Raw genomic sequence first — 27,323 nt, forward strand, 5'->3', positions numbered from 1 at the left:
AAACTTTTCATGTTATGAGCATTTGATACATCAAACATAGATTAACCAATCACAATGGTTGAGTATCAGCCATTAACTGATCAATGATCTCCAACTGTTGCTACAAGTGGATGTGTTCAACCGGATTTGTCAGTTAGTGACAAATTCAGTACAAAACAAACACATCACATAGTTAATCACTAGTGCTGTGTTTATTTCCTGCACCCAATCAAAAACAGTAATGATATAATCAGATACATTATATGAGGCAACAGATATGAAGGACAAGATTTAGTGAAATGTTATTAAACTACCAGTACATCACTGTATAACCCCGATTTCATATTCTGAATAAATTATAAACCAAGCTTTGTATTTTCCTGTGAGCCACAGAAAAAGAAAAGGAGTTCTCATTGATCTCTTCTCAACTTTTAAATTATTAACGCCACCTTGTGGTTGTTGTTGATGCTAGCACTAAAAGAAAAAAGGACATGAGTTTCACGCCACAGTTAAAACAAGGTTTTTATTGCACATAAAACAATCCTTAACTTTATACAGGATTTTACAGCCCTTCAAATATTTAGGTTGGTCTGATCATTGCTTGATATTTACATACATAACTTCAAACACAACAGTGATTTTGTCCCTGGATATTTTTTTGTTTGGTTGCATAAATGACCAAAGTTACACACATAGAGCAAAGCATTGTTAGAGTCCCTTCATTATTGCAGTCCACCTACAGCCATGAGGCAGAGAGCCAGCGAGAGCAGCAGTGTCCTTAAGGAGCCTTCAGTTCCTATCGCTGCAACAGGAAACAGAACGTAAGTTAAAAAGGAAGCCAGAAACAAGATAGCTATGTCATGAGTTCACAATCAAACATTTTACGCCCATGACATCTTGCTACAGAGATTTACTGGAATATCTGTTAATTCCCAACCTCAGTAACCATCTTATCTCTGCGATTTTGCTATATTTTAGAATTCACATTTGACTCAGCTTAATCAAATTCAGAATAACAAGCCTACCATGTTTTATAACCAACTGTTTTCAATCGCAAATTCATATATATTGTTTGGTCTAATTATGGCTTAAAACTAGTTATAACTAAAACAATACATTTCCCATGGAATATCATGCTTATTTCAGTTTATATAGTCAACAAATGCTAATGTAACAGCTGACAAAAGACACATTTCTTTCCCTACACCCAATAAAAACACATTACTCATTCAATACATCACAGCAGAGACAAAACCAGCCTGTCACATGCTGTTCCCCTTTTCTATGAACTAGAAAAGAGAATGTAATGGTTTTGCTAAAGTCTTGACTGTATACAGTATCTAATATTCTTTAAAGACCATCCCAGTTGTCTGCATGTTTTTGCCTTTTTACTACTCATGTCATCAAAACAAATGTTTTAACTAGCCATTCTATTGCGTATGGGAAATGTAGATAGTACTCTATATTGTCAACAGTTCCAGACAGCCATTGATTTCTTTTTATTTTGATATGAAATTATAATATTTTTGTATTCTCTTGTAAGATAAGATAGAACGTATTGATCGTAATTTGGGAAATGTTTGCGTTGCAGCAGCATAAAAAGACATGGCATTGTACATGCAAATTAAAAGACAAGAAATAAACAAGAAAGTAGAAAATATACATGTTGAATTTACAAATGAACAACAACAAGATATAAAGCAAGGTATTATATTTACATAAGTATGTGACGGATGGTATATTAAATATTAGACTGAATATTTGTATTGAAATAAGGATAAATCTTACCATGCGATGAGTTTTCTGGAATTATCTGGAAAGATCTTGAGAAGATATACATACAAAAGTGAGATTTCACACAAATTCTCCGGATTTCAATGTACATGATTCAATTATCTTAATGCACAAGCATGTGTGATGCCATTTAGACACACAATGCATGCTTTACATACCCTTGATGGTGAAGGTGGTCTCCATGCCAGCGCGGATGTGGTCAGTCACGTGACAGTGAAGTAACCAAGTCCCCGGGTTCCCAGCAACCATCTCCACTGTCTGGAAAGTCCCGGGGAATAGTTCGAAGACGTCTGCACGGTGCACATGGTCTGTCTACCACCACACACACACACACACACACACACACACAGTAAAGAAACTTTCTGTCTGGGCATGTAGAAGTGTTAAACCCAAATACAACAACACACACTATCATCCTTTCATTATTGGATTTAAACCAGAGCAGTATATATTGTGTGTCCAACATTTACAGAGACATAATTGGTCTGGTACTGTTTTAATTTGGAGTAAATATATGATCATATGTTGTGATGTTGGTGGTTACCTTGTAGGTGAAAGTCTCAGCGTGGAAGTGCACAGTGTGCATGTCCATTTCGGTGCCCATGCCCAGCAGATACCAGTCTACTTTCTGGCCGCGGGTCATCACCAGTCCATGGAGGTTACCGTACACCATGCCATTGATCCCTTCAGTAGACACAGTGACAAATAGAGATAGAGGCCATCAACAATTCCCTCACGTTAAATATAATCTGTTTCATCGTATAGAATCAAGAGACATGCAGAAAAGTGTGATAGGAAAATCATAATTTAGACTTCTTCTTAGTTTAGGAAAACCCTTGTCAGGAATTTGAAACACTTCAGAAGCAAATTTCATTATACATTATTTAAATTGGATCAAATATTGTATTACATTTAAATACACAGCCTTTGTTGGCATAATTAGATGGTGACTTTAAGCATTAGTTTTTCATATTATTAATTATAGGATTTGTTTTAAATCTTATGTTTGTTCAGTAAGTGCACTATATCTCACCTATCTTTCATATAATTTTCCACATGGGCAATTTAAGTCCAAAAAGTACACATTATCAGTTCTACACTGTATGCTGCCCACATGTTTTCTTCAATCTAATTTTAATACTTGTTCTGCTTAGATATACAACGTTTTCTCACAAGGAGTCAATAAACCAAGACGTAAATTCTTTAACGACTGTTTAAGACACTTTTACTCTCCGTGCCTCTCTTATCTCTTACCGTGCATCTTGTTGCTCTCCTCAAAGTCTTCATCTCGTGTTAAGGTATCGGGGTCAGCACCGAGGTATGTTTTGATGTTCTCGTCCAAGTACCAGGACTGGTTTTCGTCATGCACCATAAAGAGCAGAGCGAACTCCTTCTCCACGTCATCCCTCTGTCTGTCGGGCCCCTCGCCTCGCTGCAGAGTCCCCGGCCTGCAGATCACCAGAGGCCCCAGAAGACCACTGTACAGATCCTGAAGATAAACATAGGAATCTGCCCTGTCAGAAACATCTTCCACTCTTCAACACGTCCATTAAAACACCACAAACACAGTGACTTATTTGCTTCCATGTGAATGCATACAGGAAGTATGTACCTTAATGAAGTCCACATTGGAGTAGTATACATAAGATATACAGTTAGGATCGGAGACCCCTGGACCAGAGCTGTTAGGAACATCCCATGTCAGCACCAATATATTACCTAGAGGCAAAGGAAGACATAAAACCAGACAAATCATTACTTCTGAGAAAAGGCCAGTGTTTCCACCTTTTAGTTTGAGAGCGGCAGCAAACATTGTAGTTTTCTTGTCAAATGTGACTCTCACCAGGTTTGACAGGAATGTGTGCACCGCTGGCCTTCACTCCATGTGCACTTATCGAGTACGGCCTGCTTGCGTTGTTCTTGAAAGTGATCACAATCTGCTCTCCTACCTCTGCTTTGATTATTGGACCTACAGGGGAAGAGAAAATCTGTGTCTTCTACTGTCGTTTCTTTGGTTAAAAAAAAAAAAAAGGCATGAAGAACAGCTAAGCTTACCCATAATTCCCAAGTGTTGTTGTTCTGGCTGTCGTTTCTTCTTAACAGTGAAGCTTTCATCTGTGTATTCTCTGTACACCACCTTCTTATAGCGCGAGCCAATTTTGTTCCCCCCCCCTCCCAACAAACATATTGCCTGGACTGGGAGACATGTAACAATTTGCTTCCATTAACAAACAGTAATAAGTCACGCCACTAATCACAGGCTCCAGCGTCCACTCTGAAATACATCATCCTACAATTATCTTACGCACATACCTGTCTTCTAATGTGCCGTGGTGTTTCTCCAGCTCCCAGTCTCTCTTGGGCGAGTAGTCCCACACTATTTCATCAGCACTTATAAAATACTGCACAATCTTGGTCGGCCTTCCTTTGTATGTGAGCTCTAGTTTGTGTCGGGGACAGAGGTCCACTCTGTACTGCTGCCTCATGCCGGCTGAGAAGTGGTCCGTCACTCTGCAGCTCACCTCGTGCACACCTGAGAAGGAATAAAAGGGATCAGAGATGGCAAAAGTACACACATCTTTTACTCAAGTAGAAGTATAGATAATCGTGTTTAAAAATACTCTGGTAAAAGTAGAAGTACTGACTAAACTTCTTTACTCAAGTAAAAGTAAAGAACTATGGGCTTCGAAATGTACTTAAGTAAAAAGTACCCATAACTACCAACTGTTTTAAAGAGTAACTGACCTCACTTTATATTAATAGAACAATAATGTCATTGTTAGCTAATTAATGTTTTGATGCTGAACAACGGCAAAATGACAGCGTTTTCATTGGTCCCTCTTCTTTAGAGAAGACCAGGAAATGATGGATACACGGATCGTGTTAAAATCAATAGGCACGCAATGACTCTAAATAATAATGATCACGCCACCAAACACAGATTAAGGCTGCAGCCACACGGAGACGATACGGGTCGTATCCACTACAGTTCTCCATCATATAGATCAGGGGTCGGCAACCCCTTGCACGCGTGCCAGCATTGGCACGCGGCACCGTAACCAGTGGCACACTAGGAATAAGTGTGCAAAATATTTAAATTGTATTTTCGGATCCTGAACGAGACCGCTGCCAGAGCGCGTCTCCCCGTTACCTGCAGAAGGAAGCCATGCACGCAACCCCGCTCTCTTTAACTCCAGGTGACTTTCTGCCGCTTTCCTCCGTGGTGCAGGGCTGATCGTTTCACCACAGAGGAAAGCACTTCACAAATTGCAAGTACCCATAAGGAGCTTTACAAATGCCGCAGTTTTTTCGTGGCTGTGTGTGTCTTTAGTTGAAAGCCCAGTTGCGATCTGCTCATCTCTCATTGAAATAATATGCTACAAAGGGGCGGACTGGCCATCTGTGTGTTGAACTTTCCTGTCGGCTCCCAGACCGTAGTCGAGGAGGGCAGAAGCAACAAGCTTCAGGTTCAATAACCCACTTTAGCTTAAATGACTGGAGAGAGGCGAGCTCTTCTTGGGAGGCCGTTGCATTTATTTAGCTGTTCTTCTGTTTCACAAAATACATCACAGACCTCTGTTTTTCTGCTGCCTCGTTTCACTTCCAGAAACATACACACGCTCGCTCACTCTCGCTCTACCATCCACACGCCACACCCCTCTCTCTCTCTCTTAAAAAGGGACAGCGATCTCATCTCACTCTGCATGACCCTAATATCATAACATGTGTGTTCTGGAGAATCACAGAAAAACAGGAGAAAGACACAACACATCGCGCAGAAAACCCTGAAGAAGTATCACTGCACCCGCCTGAGGAATGTTCTGATTATGGGAGACCTATGACACAAATGGAGGAGTCTCCACTGCCCGTCACCCCCCCTGTCAACGCCTTTGAGGATACATACATTCATCCCCCAACTCTCTCTACTCTCCGCTCACCCTTTCACCCTCGCCCTCCCCCCTGGAGTTCGATGACGGCATGAAGGCGATATGCAGGGTTGGCAGCATGTCCTTTACCCCCGCCCCTCAACGACGCCCACCAAAATCACCGAAGACAAGCCTACGTCAACCACCTCCCCCCCCTGGCAGCATGTTCTTTACCCCCGCCCTTCCACAACGCCCACCAAAATCACCGAAGCAGAGACGCGCACCATCTCCCCCGTCTTCAACACCGTGCCTAAGTCAACCACCTCCCCTCCCTTCAAGAAAGCATCTGCAGTCTCCGAAGCCTGATAAGGATGTGTGTGTACAACACGCAACAAACTATTTCTGATATGTGCTGGGTCCAGGCTCAAGGGCATATGGCACTCAACTCTTTCCAGCACATGCCGGGGCCCTGCCTGCCAGTAGCTTTGCCGATATCTGTGTTGATAGGTAATAGATTAAGAGCTGTAAATCAGCTTAGAAACAGGAAGTGCTCAAACGTTTGTGTGAGGTTATCAAATTTAGCAGTGATTCCATGTCAGCCACAGCTTGTCACAAATTGTTTTACTGATAGTGTATTTAACAAACTTAAACTAGCTTTATTAAATGTCAGGTCTTTGGCAGGAAAAACATTTTTAATCAATGATTTTATCACTGAGCACAATCTCGATTTTATGTTTTTAAACGGAAACTTGGATTGAACAAAATAACAGTGCAGCTGTTCTTATCGAATCAACCCCTCCCAACTTTAGTTTTATGAGTCAGGAAAGAATGCATAAGAAAGGAGGTGGAGTTGCTATTTTGTTCAATGATTCCATTCAATGCAGGAAGACATCTTATGGGGACTTTGCTTCTTTTGAATATGTGGCCCTTCAGCTGAAATGCTCCTCTCGAGCTCTGTTCCTAAATATCTATAGACCACCCAAATACTGTGCAAGCTTTTTTGATGATTTTACTGAACTGCTGTCGATAGTGTGTATTGACTTTGACCGTCTAGTCATTGTTGGTGATTTTAACATCCATGTTGACGACCCCCAGGACAGAGGGGCTAAAGAACTGTTTTGTGTTCTTGATAACTATGGACTGACTCAGCATGTGGCGGAGCCCACGCACAATAAGGGACTCTGGACTTAATTATCTCAAAGGGTCTGAATATCTCAAAGGTTGTGGTGACTGATGTTGCACTGTCTGATCATTCCTGTGTTTTCTTTGAGAGCTCTATTTCTGTTCACAAAAATGTTCAGAAAGAGGTAACCACAAAGCAATATTTAACTGAAAATACTAGGGAAATGTTTACTCATAATTTTTCATCCACACTTGCCCCTGCTAACATCTCAGTAAATGAGCTAGTAGATCATTTTAATTCAAAAATTAAAAATGTTATAGATACCATTGCTCCAACTAAGGTAAAGGAAGTGATTGGCAAGAAAATATCTCCATGGAGAAAGGCCATGGCCGTGAGAACAGAAAAAAGAGAGTGTCGAAAAGCTGAACGCAGGTGGCGAAAAACAAATCTCCAGGTTCATTTTGAAATCTATCCACCAGGGCCTGCAATAATTTTGCCTCCTTCTTCACTGACAAAATTCAGAAAATTAGACAAGCAGTCAGTGCCTCTGCATCAGGTACAGCAAATGTGTTGTCCCTATGTCCACCTAATATCAATTCAAACACCATGACACAATTCCATCAGATTAATGGTAAAAACTTAGAGGACATTATTCAACTTCTGAAATCCTCCTCCTGCTGCCTTGATATTATTCCAACAGGATTTTTCAAAGATGTTTTTCCTTGCATGGCCTCAGATCTACTTCATATAGTAAACACATCTCTTCACTCAGGTATTTTTCCAGAGGCCCTGAAAACTGCAGTCATTAAACCGCTCTTAAAAAAGAATAATCTAGATGCTTCAGTAATGAACAATTACAGGCCAATATCAAACCTGCCATTTCTAGGTAAAATCATTGAAAAAGTTGTATTTCAACAGTTGAGTAACTTCTTGCATTTAAATAACTGTTTGGATGTGTTCCAGTCAGGATTTCATCCAAACCACAGCACTGAGACTGCTCTTGTAAAGGTCTTCAATGACATCCACTTAAACACAGACAGTGGCAGAACTTCAGTGTTAGTATTATTAGATCTCAGTGCTGCGTTTGACACTGTTGACCACAACATATTACTAGACCGACTAGAAAACTGGGTGGGACTTTCGGCAACAGTTCTAAATTGGTTTGAGTCCTACTTAAAGGACAGAAAAAACGTTGTTTCTATAGGTAAATACACATCTGAGTTGACAAATATGACATGTGGGGTACCTCAAGGCTCCATCTTGGGGCCTCTTCTCTTTAACATCTACATGCTACCACTGGCTCAGATAATGAAAAACAACAAAATAAGTTACCATAGCTATGCGGATGACACACAAATTTACGTAACAATTTCACCAGGAGATTATGCTCCAATTCAAACACTGAGTAAGTGCATTGAACAAATCAATGACTGGATGTGTCAGAACTTTCTCCAATTAAACAAAGATAAAACTGAGGTAATGGTTTTTGGAGCCAAGGCAGAACGTATAAAAGTTAGCGCTGAGCTTCAGTCTGCAATGTTCAAAACAACAGATAGAGCCAGAAATCTAGGTGTAGTCATGGACTCTGACCTGAGTTTCAACAGTCACATTAAAACAGTTACTAAATCAGCCTACTATCACCTAAAGAACATATCTAGGATTAAAAGACTAATGTCACAGCAGGATTTGGAAAAACTTGTCCATGCTTTTATCTTCAGTAGACTCGACTACTGCAATGGTGTCTTTACAGGTCTCACTAAAAAATCTATTAGAAAGCTGCAGCTAATTCAGAACGCCGCTGCTCGAGTCCTCACTAACACTAAGAAAGTGGATCACATCACTCCTGTTCTGAAGTCCTTACACTGGCTTCCTGTGTGTCAAAGAATATATTTCAAAATACTGCTGCTGGTTTATAAAGCTTTGAATGGTTTAGGCCCAAAATACATGTCTGACCTACTGCTAAATTATGAACCAACCAGAACTCTCAGGTCTTCAGGGACTGGTCAGCTTTCTGTCCCTAGAGTCAGAACTAAACATGGAGAAGCAGCATTCAGTTATTATGCTCAAAATATCTGGAACAAACTCCCAGAAACCTGCAGGTCCGCTGCAACTCTTACTACTTTTAAATCCAGGCTGAAGACTTTTCTTTTTGCCGCTGCTTTTAATTGAACTATTCACATCTTAAACTGCACTGTAACTTTTAACTTTTATTCATGTATTTTTTCTTTTAATGTTTATTTTATTATCTTTTCTTTTTAATGATTTTAAATGCCATTTTCATAATGTCTTCCATTTTTGTAAAGCACTTTGAATTGCCTTGTGTTGAAAGGTGCTATATAAATAAACTTGCCTTGCCTTAAAAAGGGACAGCGATCTCATCTCACTCTGCATGACCCTAATATCATAACATGTGTGTTCTGGAGAATCACAGAACGGACGATCGTCCTTATTACTATGCCGTTTAAACCAATTATTTAAATGTGTTTGTTAAATTCGGTATCATGTAAGTTGCGCTGACAGGTCCACACACTGCTTCCCCGCAGCGAGGCCCCCCCCGCCCTCCTGTTGATAATTCTCGATGGTTGGCACGCTGATAATTTTTTATTTATTTATTTTTTTTTTAATGGCACTTCATATCAAAAAGGTTGCCGACCCCTGATATAGATGGTTCGGCCACACGAGGCCTACAGGGAAACGCAGAAACGATAACGGGTCCCAAGGTGGGTAGATCTACAGACGCACCGCTCTGGGGGGCCAAACGGCTCCGTGATTACACCCTATACGATCATTTCCTGATAACGAAAATACTGACGGGCTGTCAGGAGAGGGGGAGGAAAAGAGAGACTCCGTATATTATTCTTATTTTATTATTATTATTATTATATAGAGTCGTTATTCATTTGTTTTAAAGCTCAATAAATAACAAAGACCTTTGGCACTTTTATAATTTTGTCCGGAAGATTGAAACTTTAACGGACATTTTGACCGCGGAAAAAGATTCGAACGGAAACTCTGCCGCGCAGTTCCCTCGTCCCTTGGAGAAGGCGGAGAGGTGGGTGTTTTTCATCTGCTGGTGGACTACCGGGCAGATTTACAGCAGGAGCACACGCTTGCCTCGGGGAGGGAGAAAAAGAGCCAGAGCCCTGGGGCCTCATTTATAAAGCCTTGCGTAGGATTGACGTGGGAAGGTTGCTTACGTAGGACAAAGCAAATAAATACGCACAGACATTTTCCGATTCATAAAAGACTGCGTACCGGCGCAGGACTTGCATACGGCACATCCTACGCCGGTTTCCCTTTTATAAACCACAATCAACTCAAAATGCGGCGCTGCTTTTGCGGGCTTCACGTAACGCCCATATTTGCCTATAAATAGTCAAAGAATCGCCCATTCATTTTTGACTGACTGCATGAAGAAGATCGCAGGAAATGACGACAGAAAAGCTAAATAAGACATCTCACACCGTGTCAGATTTTGGAGAGGTCGAGATAAATCATATTGTTTGGTGGATGCAGTTTGAACCAGAGTAGCAGCATGGAGGTCGGATCGTCAACAAAATAAATAAGTGGTCCGAAAAAGGTTAAGGACAAAAAAAATACACATAACCTTCCTCAGGCAGTGTGTTTGTACCGGGGACAGGAGACACCCCCTTGATGAGAAACTGTAAGAAATGATCGAGGAATCCCTCCGGAGTGGAGTCATGACGACTGGATCTGAATTATTTTTGTTGTATTTGGTGGTTTGTGTTCCAGCTGTCGATCAGCAACTATATATCCATAATCCACCAGTTAAAGGAAATACAATGTGTTGTGTTATATTAGCTATACAATTGACCACATATGGTGTTCTTAGTTTCCATACCTCCTGTGTTTTACGAACGACTTATCAAGTAGGCTATTGGCGAACGGCATAAAACATGATTAAACATGATAGTAGGCCTATATAAAACCATGCTCTTATCTACAACCTATAGAAATGCAAAACGGCGTCAGTTTAAAGTAATTCTGTCCTGTTGATCGCATCATTTATGAGAATACATTTCTTAACAAGAGAACATAATCGAGGGGTGATCAATAACATTTCCATATTTATTTATTTCTCCAAGTTATGTTTTTGTGTGTACTGAGGAGTCTCAAACAGGCGTTTGTTAAATCATTTTAAGATTGGCTTTAATCAATTTGTGAAAATTAATTCATATATGATAAATGAGGTAACATTCTATTTATGGTATTATTTCCACAAATTTCTCTCCATTCTTCCTTCTGCCAACGGTGTCGCAGTTTCTCGTCTCTCCCGTTTTTGTGCTTAGTGCGTACACATGGGTCAGAGTTTGCGTGGAGGACCGCACATTTTCCCCGTCAAGTTAGTTTTTTATAAATCGCAAACAGTGCGTAGAAACTGGCGTACGCCATCTTTTGTGCGTACGCACCGTTTATAAATGAGGCCCCTGGCCCCTGCCTCTCCCCACCTCTGCTGCTAAATCCACCGCGGAGAATAAACAGAAGGGCAACCATGCATGCTCGTGAAGTCTTCTTCGCTGCTTTTGGTGTATTTTGTGGCGGAAGTACAGCGCCACTTACAGGCCCGGCATATGCACTACAGCGTCTCCAGCGGGTCGAGCGGTCTCGTGTGGACGGACACGTTTCTGGTGCCGATTGCGCGTGGACGGAATACTTTTTTGATATCGAATTCGGTTCGTTTTCGTTACCGCCTCCGTGTGGCTAGGGTCTAAAACTAAAGTAACGAGCCTGTTTTGAAAATGTATGAAGTAGAAAGTACAGGTATTTGTGTTAAAAATGTAAGAAGTAAAATCAAAAGTAAGTAGTGGAGTAAAGTACTGATACCAGAAAAATGTAAGTACAGTAACGAAGTATTTGTACTCCACTACTTCCCACCTCTGAAGAGGATATGGATTTGGACACATGAGGATGGATTTGTTTGTGGCTTGACTGTATTGATTTTCAGCTGAAACACTCCATTATGCCCTTAACATTTGTACTGTAGCTCTCTCTACACTTTAGTGATTTATTTGGTGTTTCACTACCAATTTCTTGTTTTGCTATTTTGGGTAAGCATGAAACATGTGTGTAAGAGTGCATATTTTCACACTTTTTTTTGCACGATATTAAAGTGTGTTCTGTGCTATTTGGGCAGTCCTAAAGTCACCATCCATTTAAAAATGGGTTTCATTCATCGTTGATGATGTTTAAGCTTAAGTGTGCAGAATGTTTGTTTGAAAATAAATATATTTTTTATGTTCATAGAGTCTGGTTTATTTAGCCTATATTCATTTGTTGATTTAACCCTTTACAGAAAAAACACATCAGACAGACATTATTATTCTTATCAGAATATATTAGTTATGCCTAAAAAACATGATGAGGATTTTAAAAGGTGACTTCAACATTCAATATGGCCTATCATTTTAACCTTATTGATCTTTGGACTTCATTCTCAACTTTCTATTGTATAGATTAGCATACAATATCTTAACGTCAAATGCACAATTTGTTTATTTGTATTGAAGGTGGTAACAGTATAAGTAATATTATTATTATATATTAAACTTTATTTACCTATTCTGGTGAAAGACTTTTTGAGAAACTATTTTTCACAATTATATATTTATTACTACTTAAAGTAGTCAAGACTTGCAAAGTACTGTGGAATTGTCCTTGAACTTGGCTGGGCCGGAGCGCTGAAATTCCTCCTTGTATTCTAGTTATTAATGTTTCCTGCTGTGAAGTGTTGGGAGTGGTGTACACATCAGAGGAAAACATTCACAGAGGGTCCTCTAAGGATGTTTGTAAAAAACAAATCTGTCTGTCAAACAAAACTTAAAATATGGATGAACTCTTAAAATCTATTTGAGGAAAGGAATTGTGTTTTTAGGTGGCAGAACAGTGTGTGTTTTTGACCATGTGTGTGTGATATGACTAACCAGGAGTGTTCGGCTGCATGATGGCAGTAGCAGTTGTGTGAGGGAACAGGTTGATAGTGTCTCGTGTCGTGCTCTGCTTCTTGAAGGTGTTCCCCTCGAAATAAACACCGTGGATGTCCACTTCTGTACCTAGCCCAAAGGTGTACCACACAACTTTGTCCCCGGCGCACATCTGCAGTCCCTGAAGGTTCCCATACATGCGTCCATTGACAGCTAACATGAAAAGGACGATTAGAACAAAAAATGCAGAGACAAGTGAGAAAATCCTCAAGAAGCATCAGGAATAGAACTCAAAATATATTGCTAATGTTACATGACCTACAATCAATGAATTCAATTGAAGACAAAATGCGGTTCTGGTACTCGTTCTTTACCATGCATCAAATTGCTCTCCACAAAGTCTTCATCTTCAACATTTGTCTCGTTGCTGCCATACTTCTCGATGTTCTCGTCGATGTACCAGCTCAATTTTTCATCCATGACAGAAAACAGAAGGAAAAACTCCTTATCCACACGCTTCTGTAAAAAAATGAACACAGCGACAGTAATGATGAGTCGGGGATGCACTTAATTGCAGTCAACGGCATGAAAACTTTTATTTTGTTCTCATCTTATCGGCAATGGCCCAATTTCCCAACAAAGATCCTTCAATCACAACAGAGCTGTGGCTTTTAATTCATTTATTTCAATTCACCTGGGTCCCGTTCTCCCTCAGCTTTCCCTTCTTGCACACGAGCAGAGGTCCCACCAATCCAGAGCTGGTGTCCCTGATGGGATCGGTGGCAGAGTAGTACAGGTAGGGGATGCACGCAGAATCAGATGGAGAAGGACCCTCTATCACCTGCCAGGTGTAGGTGAAGTTTTGCCCTGGAGCCACGTGAGAGCCTGGCTTATCAACACCTAAAGCATTTCACAGAGAACTAACTGTTTGAAATAGGCTTTCTTCAGTCAAAATCTGTTCTTTTCTTTTGCATCCTTCACTTGACTTGGCATGACTTTTATTTTTTAAGTTAAGTCTTATTTTTGAAGGTGCAGATATTTGCATCCCTTTATGTTTAAACCTTTAAACAGGCAGGGATGTATTCTCCAGTCTGGAAGCAATATTCATGCAAAGAAATGCCTCAGTCAATCTGAACTGTTAATCATCGGATATTGCTTAAAAATCTTCTTCCCGGAAAGGATAACCCTTGCTTTGAGACTGCAACGGGGAATCTTTTTGTTGATTTCGTGTGGCGAAATTGATAATATATGTTACACCAATACGACCATCATTTGTCTAGAAGGGATTTTTATGTATTTCTTTTTTTTTTAAGGTCAGTGAGGCCTGCCTCTGTATTATCCACAAATATGTATGTTCGATTTGTGATCTCACTGTTAACTACAGAAGGCTTACAGAGAATATTGTATTGTCTATGACTATACATGTGAAAAGCTGAATACAAAAATAATAAAAATAATAATCTTCTTCTCTTTTTACTACTCAAGTAAATTAAACAATTTAAATATGTTATAGCAGGTAAGGTGCAGCCAGTATCTGTGTGCAATGCTTCCTCACCGTCCTCATAGCTTGTTCCCTGGAAGTGTTTATCGTAGTGCAGGCCGTGAGGCTGGATGCTGAAGTTCCGATCAGCTTTATTCATGAAGGTTACTCTGAGAGTGTCTCCTTCCTCTGCCCTCAGGACTGGACCTGGACAAATACAGAAGAACATTTTGACTAAGCAGATGGGATTTGTAAAGCAAGACACCGGTGTACCAGTAAATAACAAACTGGAATTTGCTAAAAAGAATGAGACCTTACCTAAGATTCCTAAGTGTAGAGAATCGGGTGTTGGTTTCAACGTGGTGAACGTATCGTCTGTGTATTCCTCGTATATAACTTTAAGGTATTCACCTCCAATCCTCCCGCCATCTGTGCCAAAAAACACCTCTGATGCACTATGAGAGGAAAAGGTGGGGGGTGTGGGCAGAAGGATATTAAGCACAATACATTGCATTGGGGCAAAAAGGGAGTAATATGGGTTGCATTGTGGCTTGGAAAAAAGCATCAAAACATGTCAAGCACAAAAGCTGGTCGGGGGGTTTACACTGTGTCAGGTCAGGGAACAATAACAGAGACACAATAACAACTGAGTCACTGTATCACTATCGCCCACGTTTACTCTAGACACCACAACACTGCCCCCCCACAGGGTATACGAATAATCAGCCCTTTCCAGCTAGCCCAGACAGGCGACTTTCTTCAGAAGCTTTGTAGGACTAAGATCATCTACTTCCTCCTCCAAAACTACTAAGGTTGTAATTTTAAATAGCAATAAAAAATTGCCAAGTAAAACATACTAGCCTGACTGTAAAACACATATGTTCTTACAATGATTTGCTTCAGTTGTGTCATTGAAACCCTTAACTAAAGATTAGCTCATTAAAAAAGCTAATTAAAGTACACAAGGCACTATTAGATCAAGACAAGACAACACGTTAGTCTCAAAACTATACAGGCTTGAAATATATCCAGAATGAAAAATGTCTTCATTGGCTAAATTTGGTTTTAGCAGCTCTGAGCAGATTTGGCGATAAAACAAGTTTACACCTGATTACCAAAACAGTGCATGCAATACAATGTACCACATAACGCTGTTAGCATTGATTAGCTTGATTGCGACAGTATGCCACTCCTAATTTGATAAGGTGTGTGCCCACCTGCCGGCCTCAGAGAGGGACACATTATTAATCAGATCCCTTCCTGAGGGACCGTAGCTCCACTGGACTTTGCTTGCTGCCAGGTAATAATTCCTCTCAACGCCGCCCATCGCTGTGGAGACGGCTTCACTGCCACATGACTTCACCTCATAAAAGGCCTGCATCCCAGCTTGAATAAGGAAAAGAAAACACAATCATTACACAGACAATTACCCACAACAATTAAGGTGAAACTAGACCTTCAGTTTCTCAGGAAATCTCAATAGCTGAAAATAAAGTCTAAAGATGGGGTAGGTAAGTTTGAGAAACCGGCTCGAGATACACTTTTTGTTATATTCCATGGAATGCTCTTAACATCCCGATAGCAATGAATATCTTAAGTGCTTTGACAAAAAATCCATAAAAAAATATCATCTGAGGAAGCCGTAGTACTGTAAACAGTACGACCAATCATCTGAGCCGGCCCGGCTAAAATAACTGGATGGCCTACCTGCCTGTCAGCCTTCCATCTGTGCACAAACTTATCTCGTGCCCTCATTGGTCATGTGCGCGTTCGTGTGTGTTGGAGGAGGGGCTCTGTAAGGAAGTGGCAGATTTTCTCCGGTTGTGTATTTTCAAATTCTAGCGATCTCGAGCCGGTTTCTCAAACTTACCTACCCTACCTTTAATATTTAATAGTCTATAAAATAACAATTCCAGGGTTTCTGTTAACACTTTGAACTTCCTTATCTTTTCCTTTAACACACCCAACACTGAGGACAAATAACCTGTACAATTACAAAACATGTGATTAGAAAATATACTAGCGTATGTTTCTTTGAAGGCCGAGTGACACGATTAGGCTATTATGGAAAGTCCGGTATGACACAAAGGAAAGGTATTTCAGAGTAAGCATTTTTCATACTTGATTGAGTTAGTATGGCTCATTCAGTTCTAAGTACAATGGACTTCGGACAGCCTTAAAATACACAAGTCCTGCCGTGTTAACAGTAGAACCACAAGCTATGCTGTTAGAAAACATGTAACATCATGCTTTGACTAAAATACAGGGATCACAAAAAGACATTCCTCTGTCAGCAACACAACAGTCTCAAAACAGAGAGGTCAAAGGTCACGCAGAAGTTAAAGGTCAGGTGACCTACCCTGCAGGTGGTCATTGACCTGGCAGGTCAGCAACCACTTTCCTGTTGCTTTCGGGACCATCTCAGCTGTAGCGAACGTGGCGGGGAACAGGCTGAGGACGTCGGTGCGGTGGCTGCGGTCCAGCAGTGTGTTCCCATGGAAGAAGGCAGAGTGAATGTCCACCTCGTTACCCATGCCAAACAAATGCCAGGCCACTGCACGGTGCTGGCATAACTTGATTCCAGGCAGGTTTCCAAACATGTACCCATTAATTGCTGTCACACAGAGAAAAACACAGATAGGGTTAGAGTAAAGGATAACGGGAACACACGTGTCCTTCAAACCTTCTTTTATACACTTTGTTAAAGGGAAAAGTCATTTAGAGTGACGAGTAACTCACATAACATGGTACATTTAAGAATGTAGAGGCAACAGCATGCAGGGGAAGAGCAAATCAAATAATTTTTACACTACAACATTTTTTGATTTAGTCCAAATGTCCTTTTACATTTCTTACATTCTGTTGTTAACCAACTTTATGTGTGTGCAGCCGTCTTAGTTCGAGAGCTCTATATTACCGTGCATCAGGTTTGACTCCACAAAGTCGGGGTCCTCCTGGTCGACTCCAGCTGGATCAGAGCAGGTCTGAATGTTGTCCTCCAGGTACCAACTCAGTTTTTCGTCCACGACGTTGAACATCAGGAAGACGTCCTGGTCCACATCATTCCTGGCTGACTCTACAACAGACCCTGGCTTCATCTGACCTTGGGCTGGATTGTTAGTGTCTTTTAAGATTCCTGTCAGACAAAGAGAGAAAGATGCATGATAGGGGTTAAATTGTTGCATATTTATGATGCCAAGCACAGATAAAGAAAGAGTTCATCTTTGTTTTCCCTCCATCTCAGTATCGACTGAATGCATGATAGGCTGGAAACCAGAGTAATTCTCCCTGTGATTTCCCACTGCATTTGTTTTTCTTATGAAGCATTCTCTATTTGGAAATGTTTTGCTGTAGTCATAAAAGGCTTAAGGTTAGGGAATGTTGTTGTAATTGACCTTATAAGCAAGGGTTTGGAGACCTTGTTGAGACTATTTAAGATATTGTTGAGTACGGATATGAAATGTCAAATGACATGTTATTCAAGAGCTTGAGTTTCCTTTTATTTTATGAAAATAAATTGTCGCAAATTGGTTTCATTGGATTGTTGTCTATGGATTGGTTAGTTTGTTTGCTCATTGTTACTTAAGTAGAGGAGGGGTCTTCTTGACCTGTCCTCTCAGATGTGTTATTCTCTTATTTTATTTCTGGATTGTATTCAGTTAGTTGTGTGTGCAACTTGAAATACAAATAAAATGAATACTATAACTACGATGAAGGGACATCAAAATAACTGGCATTTGGAATACATATAATGCAGATGGGCAATAAAAAGACATCTGTACTTCTGATAAAGCATATGGTCACATATCTTCAGACCTTTCTTGCAGGTGAGCAGCGCCCCGATCAGTCCAGAGGCGATGTCCCTGGGGGCGTCAAAGTGGGAGTGGTAGACCCAGGTCAGGCAGTTGGCATCGTCATCTGTGGGGGCAAATTCTGGTCTGACCTCCCAGCGGTAAGTGTAGCGCCCCCCCGGAGGAACAGAGTCGTCCTCCTTCAGCTTGTTTGATGTCCCATCTGGATAGAGCGCCCCTGGTAGACAAATACGAAATGTTTATGCTTAGATCAATGTGCTTACTCTGAAGTTAAGTAAGCATTTGAGCCTTACGTTAAGTCGGTAGAAATGCTATGGTATTAACAAGTTCAATTTGCCTTAACTGTTAAAAACCCTGAACTGAGTGCAGTAGAATTAAATAGAAAACAGTTATGAGTTAAATGAATGATTACTCAAGTAAAAGTATGTTAAAAAGACACCATTAGTAAATACAGGTTTCCTATAAGTCAAGGACATATGCATTTCTTCTATGAGTCTTATCTCTGTTAAGCTTCAGCCTCCACGTGTGTAAGTGATCCATAAAACACCTAAATGACCTCAGCCTTAGTGATAGATGTTACAGGTACAGTGACCTCTGTAGATATCTGCGCCTGTCACATGACATAATTTAACCCAGAATTAGCTGACTTTCAGTGTTTCCCCTACCATTGTCTTGGAGGGGTGCTGCGCCAACGGAGCCCCGCACCCCCTGAAATTCAAGGTGTTTAAAAAAGAAAATTATTATTTTATTTTTTTATTTTTTTATATATATAGCACCAAATTGCAACTAATCTATATCTACTGTCACTTTTCACATTGAACATGTGCTCTCTTATTAAATAAACTAAACTCTTTCATTTTAAGTTGTGAGTTTAGTGTTTTTGACCCTAAGAAACACTGATGCATTAATCAATAACAATAATCCACAGCTCCTGTTAAAACAAATATATCCCAATGCCTGCCACCCCCCCCCCCCCCCCCCCCCCCCCCCCGCTCAGGCATCACTCCCTTCTTCCACTTCCCACTACTATCAGTTTCCTGCCAAATTTCCAGTTTATAAAATCTAGTAGGTCACAAAATGTTTGTTTCAGTTTCAGTTCCCGTACGGCCTCTGGAATTCCGAGAATAGTGGGGGGTGGGGGCTTGTTGCATAATCTGGAAAGTTCCCAATTCAGAGGAAAATACACCTATTCATTCCTTACCACATATTCTAGTCTGTTTGTTTTCAGTATCTTGTTCTCAGAGAGCAAAACAAGCCTAGATGACATAGATACTTTCAGACGATTATATCTTGATAATGATTCATGAATGGCATTATATTTTTATACTTTTATCTGGGTCCCGCCCTGCCTGCCAGTAGCTTTGCCGATATCTGTGTTGACAGGTAATATATTGAGAGCGGTGAATCAGCTTAGAAACAGGAAGCGCTCAAACGTTTGTGTGAGTTTATCAAATGTAGCAGTGATTCCATGTCAGCCACAGCTTGTCACAAAAAATCTGACTGATAGTGTATTTAACAAACTTAAAGGTGGGGTAGGTAATTTTGGAGAAACCAGCTCGAGTGCGCTAGAATTTGAAAATACACAGCCGGAAGAAATCTGCTACTTCCTTACAGAGCCCCTCCTCCAACACACACGAACGCGCACATGACCAATGAGGGCACGAGATAAGTTTGTGCACAGATGGAAGGCTGACAGGCAGGTAGGCCATCCAGTTATTTTAGCCGGGCCGGCTCAGATGATTGGTCATGCTTTTTACAGTACTACGGCTTCCTCAGATGATATTTTTTTATGGATTTGTTGTCAAAGCACTTGAAGATATTCATTGCTATCGGGATGTTAAGAGCATTCCATGGAATATAACAAAAAGTGTATCTCGAGCCGGTTTCTCAAACTTACCTACCCCACCTTTAAACTAGCTTTATTAAATGTCAGGTCTTTGGCAGGAAAAACATTTTTAATCAATGATTTTATCTCAAAGGGTCTGAATATCTCTAAGGTTGTGGTGACTGATGTTGCACTCTCTGATCATTCCTGTGTTTTCTTTGAGAGCTCTATTTCTGTTCAAAAAGAGGTAACCACAAAGCGATATTTAACTGAAAATACTAGGGAAATGTTTACATCTCAGTAAATGAGAATTTAAATGATTAAAAAATAAAAAATGTTATAGATGCCATTGCTCCAACTAAGGTAAAGGAAGTGACTGGCAAGAAAATATCTCCATGGAGAAAGGCCATGACCGTGAAAACAGAAAAAAGAGAGTGTCGAAAAGCTGAACGTAGGTGGCGAAAAACAAATCTCCAGGTTCATTTTGAAATCTATAAAGAGAGACTTGGCCTTTATAATTTGGAATTGAAAAACGCACGACAGTCTTTCTTCTCTGACATCATTGCCAAAAACAAAAACAACGCACGTGCCTTGTTTGCTACCGTCGACAGACTAACAAACCCCCCAGTGTCAGTAGCCTCTGAACTTCTATCCACCAGGGCCTGCAATGAATTTGCCTCCTTCTTCACTGACAAAATTCAGAAAATTAGACAAGCAGTCAGTGCCTCTGCATCAGGTGTAGCAAATGTGTTGTCCCTGTGTCCACCTAATATCAATTCAAACACCATGACACAATTCCATCAGATTAATGATAAAACCCTAGAGGACATTATTCAACTTCTGAAATCCTCCTCCTGCTGCCTTGATATTATTCCAACAGGATTTTTCAAAAATGTTTTTCATTGCATGGCCTCAGATCTACTTCCTATAGTAAACAAGTCTCTTCACTCGGGTGTTTTTCCACAGGCCCTGAAAACTGCAGTCATTAAACCGCTCTTAAAAAAGAATAATTTAGATGCTTCAGTAATGAACAATTACAGGCCCATATCAAACCTCCCATTTCTAGGTAAAATCATTGAAAAAGTTGTTTTTCAACAGTTGAGTAATTTCTTGCATTTAAATAACTGTTTCGATATGTTCCAATCAGGCTTTCGACAAAACCACATCACTGAGAATGCTCTTGTTGAGGTCTTCAATGACATCCACTTAAACACAGACAGTGGCTGAACTTCAGTGTTAGTATTATTAGATCTCAGCGCTGCGTTTGACACTGTTGACATATAACTAGACCGACTGTAAAACTGGGTGGGACTTTCGGCAACAGTTCTAAATTGGTTTGAATCCTACTTAAAGGACAGAAACATCTTTGTTTCTATAGGTAAATACACATCTGAATTGACAAATATGACATGTGGGGTTCCTCAAGGCTCCATCTCGGCGCCCCTTCTCTTTAACATCTACATACCACTGGCTCAGACAATGAAAAACAACAAAATAAGTTACCATAGCTATGCGGATGACCAGGGCCGGTTCTAACCAATTTGTTGCCCTAGGCGAGATTTTAGCTGGCGCCCCCCCCCCCCCCCCCCCTGCCAGAAAAAACGTACAGTAGAAAAGCTAAAAGTAAGGAATACACAATAGAATATATAAAGAATAAATGAAAAATCTCTACAAAAGACCAATACACTACAAAAACAGAAACTTATTGACATAGTTAATATACATAAAAAAGGCTTCAAATCTATTCAGTATTGTATGAATTGAGGTGTGGACGTCACATCCTCTAGGGGGGTCCAGGGGTATACCCCCCCCGGGAAGAAATGTTTGAACATTTTAAAGTAAAATGCTTCAATCTGGTGCACTTTGAGCACACAATTACTAGAGACTAGATCTAGGGGGTACAACTCTAAACACCCATATGAAAAAGATCGGTTTACATTTTAATAACCATATAAGTATGTGAACATAACCAATAACCTACCATAGCCAATAACAAATAAATTTAACTTATTTTATTTTTGTTGTTCATTAATATCTTATTTTACCTAGTTAACATTTATTTATGCATATTTTTTTATCTCTCAAGTTTTAAACGATATTTTTGGTTTACTGTCCTATAGTATACATTGAAATGATTTCAAACCTGTTTATCCCAATAATTATAAAGGAGTGTCTTGGAAATATTTGTTTACATAAATTGCATTTATCTCTCTCGCTCCCACGCCCACTTTGGCTGTGAGCTGCGGACGCCTGATAAGCCAACACCCCCTATTTCATCACTTACAGCGCCCATCGTACAGGGCAAATGAAAAATGTAACCGAGGTGAAAAGGGTGTTACATTTACTTAAAGGTCCCATGTCATGCTTTTCCGGTTATTACCCGTCCCCTTGTGTGTTATGAAGGTTTTTATGCATGTAAACGGTCTGCAGAGTCAAAAACCCTCAAAGTACACCCTGTAGGGAGTAAAACTCTAACACTCCCCAAAACGCCTCGTTGGAGATTTCCCATGTTCTTCCTGGGCATCGTGACGTCTGGATACCCAGTAGCCACGCCCAGAGCTATGACGCGATACGGTCATGCGGTACCCGGAACCAAATGGACCAATCCGTGGAGCCGTTACGTTACTTCCGCGGAGCCGTTACGTTAAGCCCCCGCTGATTGGTCCAAATTGACCAATCCACAGACTTCCTCACACACACACACTCAGTGCAGGCAGCTCTGCTGATTTCTCCTCCCTGGCTGCAGGCTGATAACAGACAGTTGGGATCGCGGCGAAATTCTCTCTATAGACCCATTCTCACAGCGTTTATCAACCTTTTTCTTACTCAATATCAAGCCACACTTATTGTTTTTACTTCGGCTGTGAGTTTGTGTGTGCTCAGGATGAGTTTGGCTGTGTTTCGCTGTGTATCGCTAAACAAGGAAACCACGCCTCCACGGAGCTCAGCGCGATTCACAACGTCCCGACCAATCAGAGCACACTGTGCTCACAGGGAGGGTGGGGGCTGGAGCTATTGGAGCTCCAACGAGCCGTTAAAGGCAGAGAGTGAAATTCAGTGAATACACATAGTTTACAGAGATGCTGTATGAGAAACCAATGTGAGTTTGGAAAATTGCACAATATAAATCTATTCTAGTAGACCTCAACAATGGAATTATGATCAGTGGAAATGGCCATGACATGGGCCCTTTAATTATGAATATTGTTACATCAAGGCCGAAAATTAGGATGAGCGCAAACAGTAAAAAATGTTTTTTTCCCTCCCAGAGCTGCCAGCGCAGCGCCCCCCCCAGATCTGACGGCCTAGGCGACCGCCTATGCCAAAAACCGGCCCTGCGGATGACACACACATTTACATAACCATTTCACCAGGAGACTATGCTCCAATTCAAACACAGAGTCAGTGCATTGAACAAATCAATGACTGGATGTGTCAGAACTTTCTCTCAATTAAACAAAGATAAAACTGAGGTAATGGTTTTTGGAGCCAAGGCAGAACGTATAAAAGTTAGCGCTGAGCTTCAGTCTGCAATGTTCAAAACAACAGATAAAGCCAGAAATCTAGGTGTAGTCATGGACTCTGACCTGAGTTTCAACAGTCACATTAAAACAATTACTAAATCATCCTACTATCACCTAAAGAATATATCTAGGATTAAAAGACTAATGTCACAGCAGGATTTGGAAAACTTGTCCATGCTTTTATCTTCAGTAGACTCGACTACTGTAATGGTGTTTTTACAGGTCTCACTAAAACAATATATTAGAAAGCTGCAGCTAATTCAGAACGCCGCTGCTCTAGTCCTCACTAACACTAAGAAAGTGGATCACATCACTCCAGTTCTGAAGTCCTTACACTGGCTTCCTGTGTGTCAAAGAATTGATTTAAAAAATACTGCTGCTGGTTTATAAAGCATTGAATGGTTTAGGCCCAAAATACATTTCTGACCTCCTGCTAAATTATGAACCATCCAGAACTCTCAGGTCATCAGGGACTGGTCAGCTTTCTGTCCCCAGAGTCAGAACTAAACATGGGGAAGCAGCGTTCAGTTATTATGCTCCAAATATTTGGAACAAACTACCAGAAACCTGCAGGTCCGCTGCAACTCTTACTACTTTTAAATCCAGACTGAAGACTTTTCTTTTTGCCGCTGCTTTTAATTGAACTATTAATATCTTAAACTGCACTGTAACTTTTATTCATGTATTTTTTCTTTTAATGTTTATTACTTTGCTTTTTAATGACTGTTTTTAAATGCCATTTTCTTAATGTCTTTCATTTTTGTAAAGCACTTTGAATTGCCTTGTGTTGAAAGGTGCTATATAAATAAACTTGCCTTGCCTTGCCTTGCCTTGCATCCTCATTACTGTCATTCCTGAGACGTGATTGTTGTTTGTGTATCACATTATTGCACAAACTTCTGTTGATTTTAAAAGGAAACTAATTTGGTGTCAGTCAGCATTCATTTTAATATTGTCAGTCTACTTATTATTACAGCAACTACTGGGAAGTGGGAAATCACAGTTGATATTTCTGTGTGTGAATTCTGCATGCGTGTCTCACGCTATATGCTTATACTATATATGTATTATGCAGTACTATACCCTCTGAGTTCTTCTCATAGAAAACTCCATGAGGATGCATGGTGTAGCTTCTGGTTGCAAAGTTATTCAGGTGGACGACAATAACTTCATCAACCTCAGCTCGCAGTATCGGCCCCAGGAAGCCCAACCAGGCCGGTCGGGGGGCCAGGACGCTGTATGTGGCATCTGTATACTGTCTGAACATGGCTTTCTTATAAACACTGCCAATACGGTGGGGTCCTCTCTCCAGGAACCCAGATGCATGCCTGGGATAGGAGTGGAGAAAGAGAGATGTCAAAACAGAAGGAATTATGGGAATCGTTGTTATATTATACAATATAGAATTGCACAACTTTATCTCCTTAACATGGTAAATACAAGGTTTTGCAAAATAAAAAAGCATTAAGAGGCGTGATTAATTTTAGTTAAAAAGAAGAAAAGAAGAAAAAAATACTGATCTAGTCCATAAATACACATGGGAGAAAACACCATTCATTACGCAAACACCATGACACCACCGTGACAACTGCGCAGCGGCCTAATTATTGCCAAAGAATGTAAGACTAGCCAGTTATACAAATATATATTTTTAAGAGAAACAAAGAAGTATCACCAGTATAAAAAGTGAAAATATTGTGGGAAGGCGATATAGCGCTATCTGTAGAATAGTTTGTTTTTTTGCTCTGATTTATTTTTTGGATTATTTTAAACCATTGTCAACTACAGATACATTTTAATTACAAAATCTCCATCAGCCAGGGGATGACTGCAGATGTAATTTCTGCAGAACAAATTGCATCTGGTTGCACCTCTCAAGCAATTAGACATGTCATTATTGTGATTACACGTTTCTGTGTGCAAATAACGTGTTACTAGAGCAGAGGGAAAAGCAGTTTTGATTACGTAGCAACAGAGAGGATGAACATTATTATGTTTACTTAATTTAAAGCGGATATTCTGACACCATTCTCATAAAACGGGTTTCACTGTAAGATCCACTCCCTTTTTATTTAAATGCCATGCACATGAATCACAGTTATTTTGAGGTCGACCAAATATATAAGGTTTCTTCAGTACAAGCTACCTGTCAATGGAGGCTGTAAATGGGAAAACTGAAGCAAAAATGTACAATATAATGTACAGGATAAGAATAATTGTTTAATGTATACTAAAAGAGCTTGACTGATTTTGCTGGCCTTGAATGTATTGTGCATTGGTTAGAGACTGTTGGGTAAGACAGCTGGCTGATGAGGAAAGGTCAGGAGATTCCAGCATGAGTTACTAATGATACACATTAATGACCTGATCCTCCCTCATAGCACAACCCGGGCCCTGAGGTCCTCTGAGCAAGGCCTCCTAAGGGTGCCCCGAACCAGGCTAAAAACTAAGGGGGACCGTGCCTTTGAGGTGGTGGCCCCAAGGCTTTGGAACAAACTCCCCCAGACAGGCCGTGTAGTGGAAACGCGCCATAAGAGCCTCTGCCTCAGTAGAGATTTTTAAGGGGCAGTTAAAGACCCACCTCTTCCTCAGGCCTTTGGGGCATCGGAGGAGGTGAGTTAGTAGCTGTCTTTTATTGGTGTTTTATCGTATGTTTTATCCTATGTATTACCTGCTGTTGTTTTATGCCTTTTTATGCCTTTTATTCTACATTTTAGTTGTACTGTGAATTGTGTACTGTACTGTAAAGCACTTTGTACATTTGTGTTGAGAAGGGTGCTATATAAATAAAGTTTTACTTACTTACTTACTAAACTGTCTTATATGAAGAGATTAAATCAGGTATTGTAGGCTCAACTATCCAACACTTAAATCCTCCATTACATTCTCATAGCAGACTTTTACATCTTTCTGATATTGTAAAAACACAGCAACCTTAACATATAAAATCATTGGTGGTGTGATGCAACTACTCAATTGTCATTCAAGCAGCATCTGAGTTTTTTGGCTTTATTTTGGTCAGTGTAACTGACCTAGGAAGCCACCAATCTCATGAAAGCAGACACGCATTTACTGTTAGATACTAAATACTGTCATCTTTCCTGTGCATCTGCCAGACTGCCAACAATAAGCAACACCACCCTCACGGGTCTAGACATTGTCACATACTGTGGCGATGACCTTACAGTTTTTAATTTGAAGTTTGCCATAGCATTTATTACAATTAACATCAGTTGGTAATCTCAACAGCCCGTGTGGGAATTTGATATGTGATAGATCATATGTGATGAAATGTACACTCAATCTGTACATAATTTCTTAATCAAAACTCACTCATCCTTTTCCACGTCTTGTCCATTAAGCAGGTTTTTTCCACTTGGTGCGTAATCCCAAGAGTCCTCAATGATCCCCACATAGTAAACTCTCTCCCTGCTGCGCTTCCCTTCCGCACCCGCGGTGAGAAGAAACAACAAACAACTCGCAAACAGCCACGAAGTCCGAGACATGATCAGCCGGTCACTCCGTTATACGCAGGTACTCGAGGTTTACCGGGTTGTAGAAGCAACAAGTGAAAACCCTTCGTTGACTCTCCCATGCAGGCGCGCATTAACAGTGTGCGCTGTGGGGCTGCGGTACTTATGAAACCGGGAAAGGAAAACAGTCGGTCTATTCAGCCACAGAGCGACCCCGGTGTTACCGCCTCCAATGGTATCAGAGTACAGGGATAATAACCCTCAGTGTTCTCGCGTTCATTATTGTCAAATGTTGTTAAAAGTGCCAGCAGGGAAATCAAGGTAATTGTTCCACTTATGCTCAGAATGCAAACTCATGCAGTAAGGGTCGCGTAAATAGGGTGTCAAATTTCGAGATGTGATGTTACAGACACAAAGAAGTCAATAACTCTGCATCTATGGTGGGTGTAATTTATTTCAGAAACACTTTTTGTTATATTCCATGGAATGCTCTTAACATCCCGAT

At 40.5% G+C, this 27,323-nt stretch overlaps 1 pseudogene; it reads right to left on the reverse strand.

Annotated features, from left to right (window-relative positions):
• Positions 1–483: 483 nt before the first annotated feature.
• Positions 484–27,097, reverse strand: LOC117490449 (annotated as a pseudogene).
• Between the last annotated feature and the right edge of the window lie 226 nt (positions 27,098–27,323).

Source organism: Trematomus bernacchii, unplaced genomic scaffold (assembly GCF_902827165.1).
Source record: "Trematomus bernacchii unplaced genomic scaffold, fTreBer1.1, whole genome shotgun sequence".
In the NCBI taxonomy this organism is placed as follows: domain Eukaryota; kingdom Metazoa; phylum Chordata; class Actinopteri; order Perciformes; family Nototheniidae; genus Trematomus; species Trematomus bernacchii.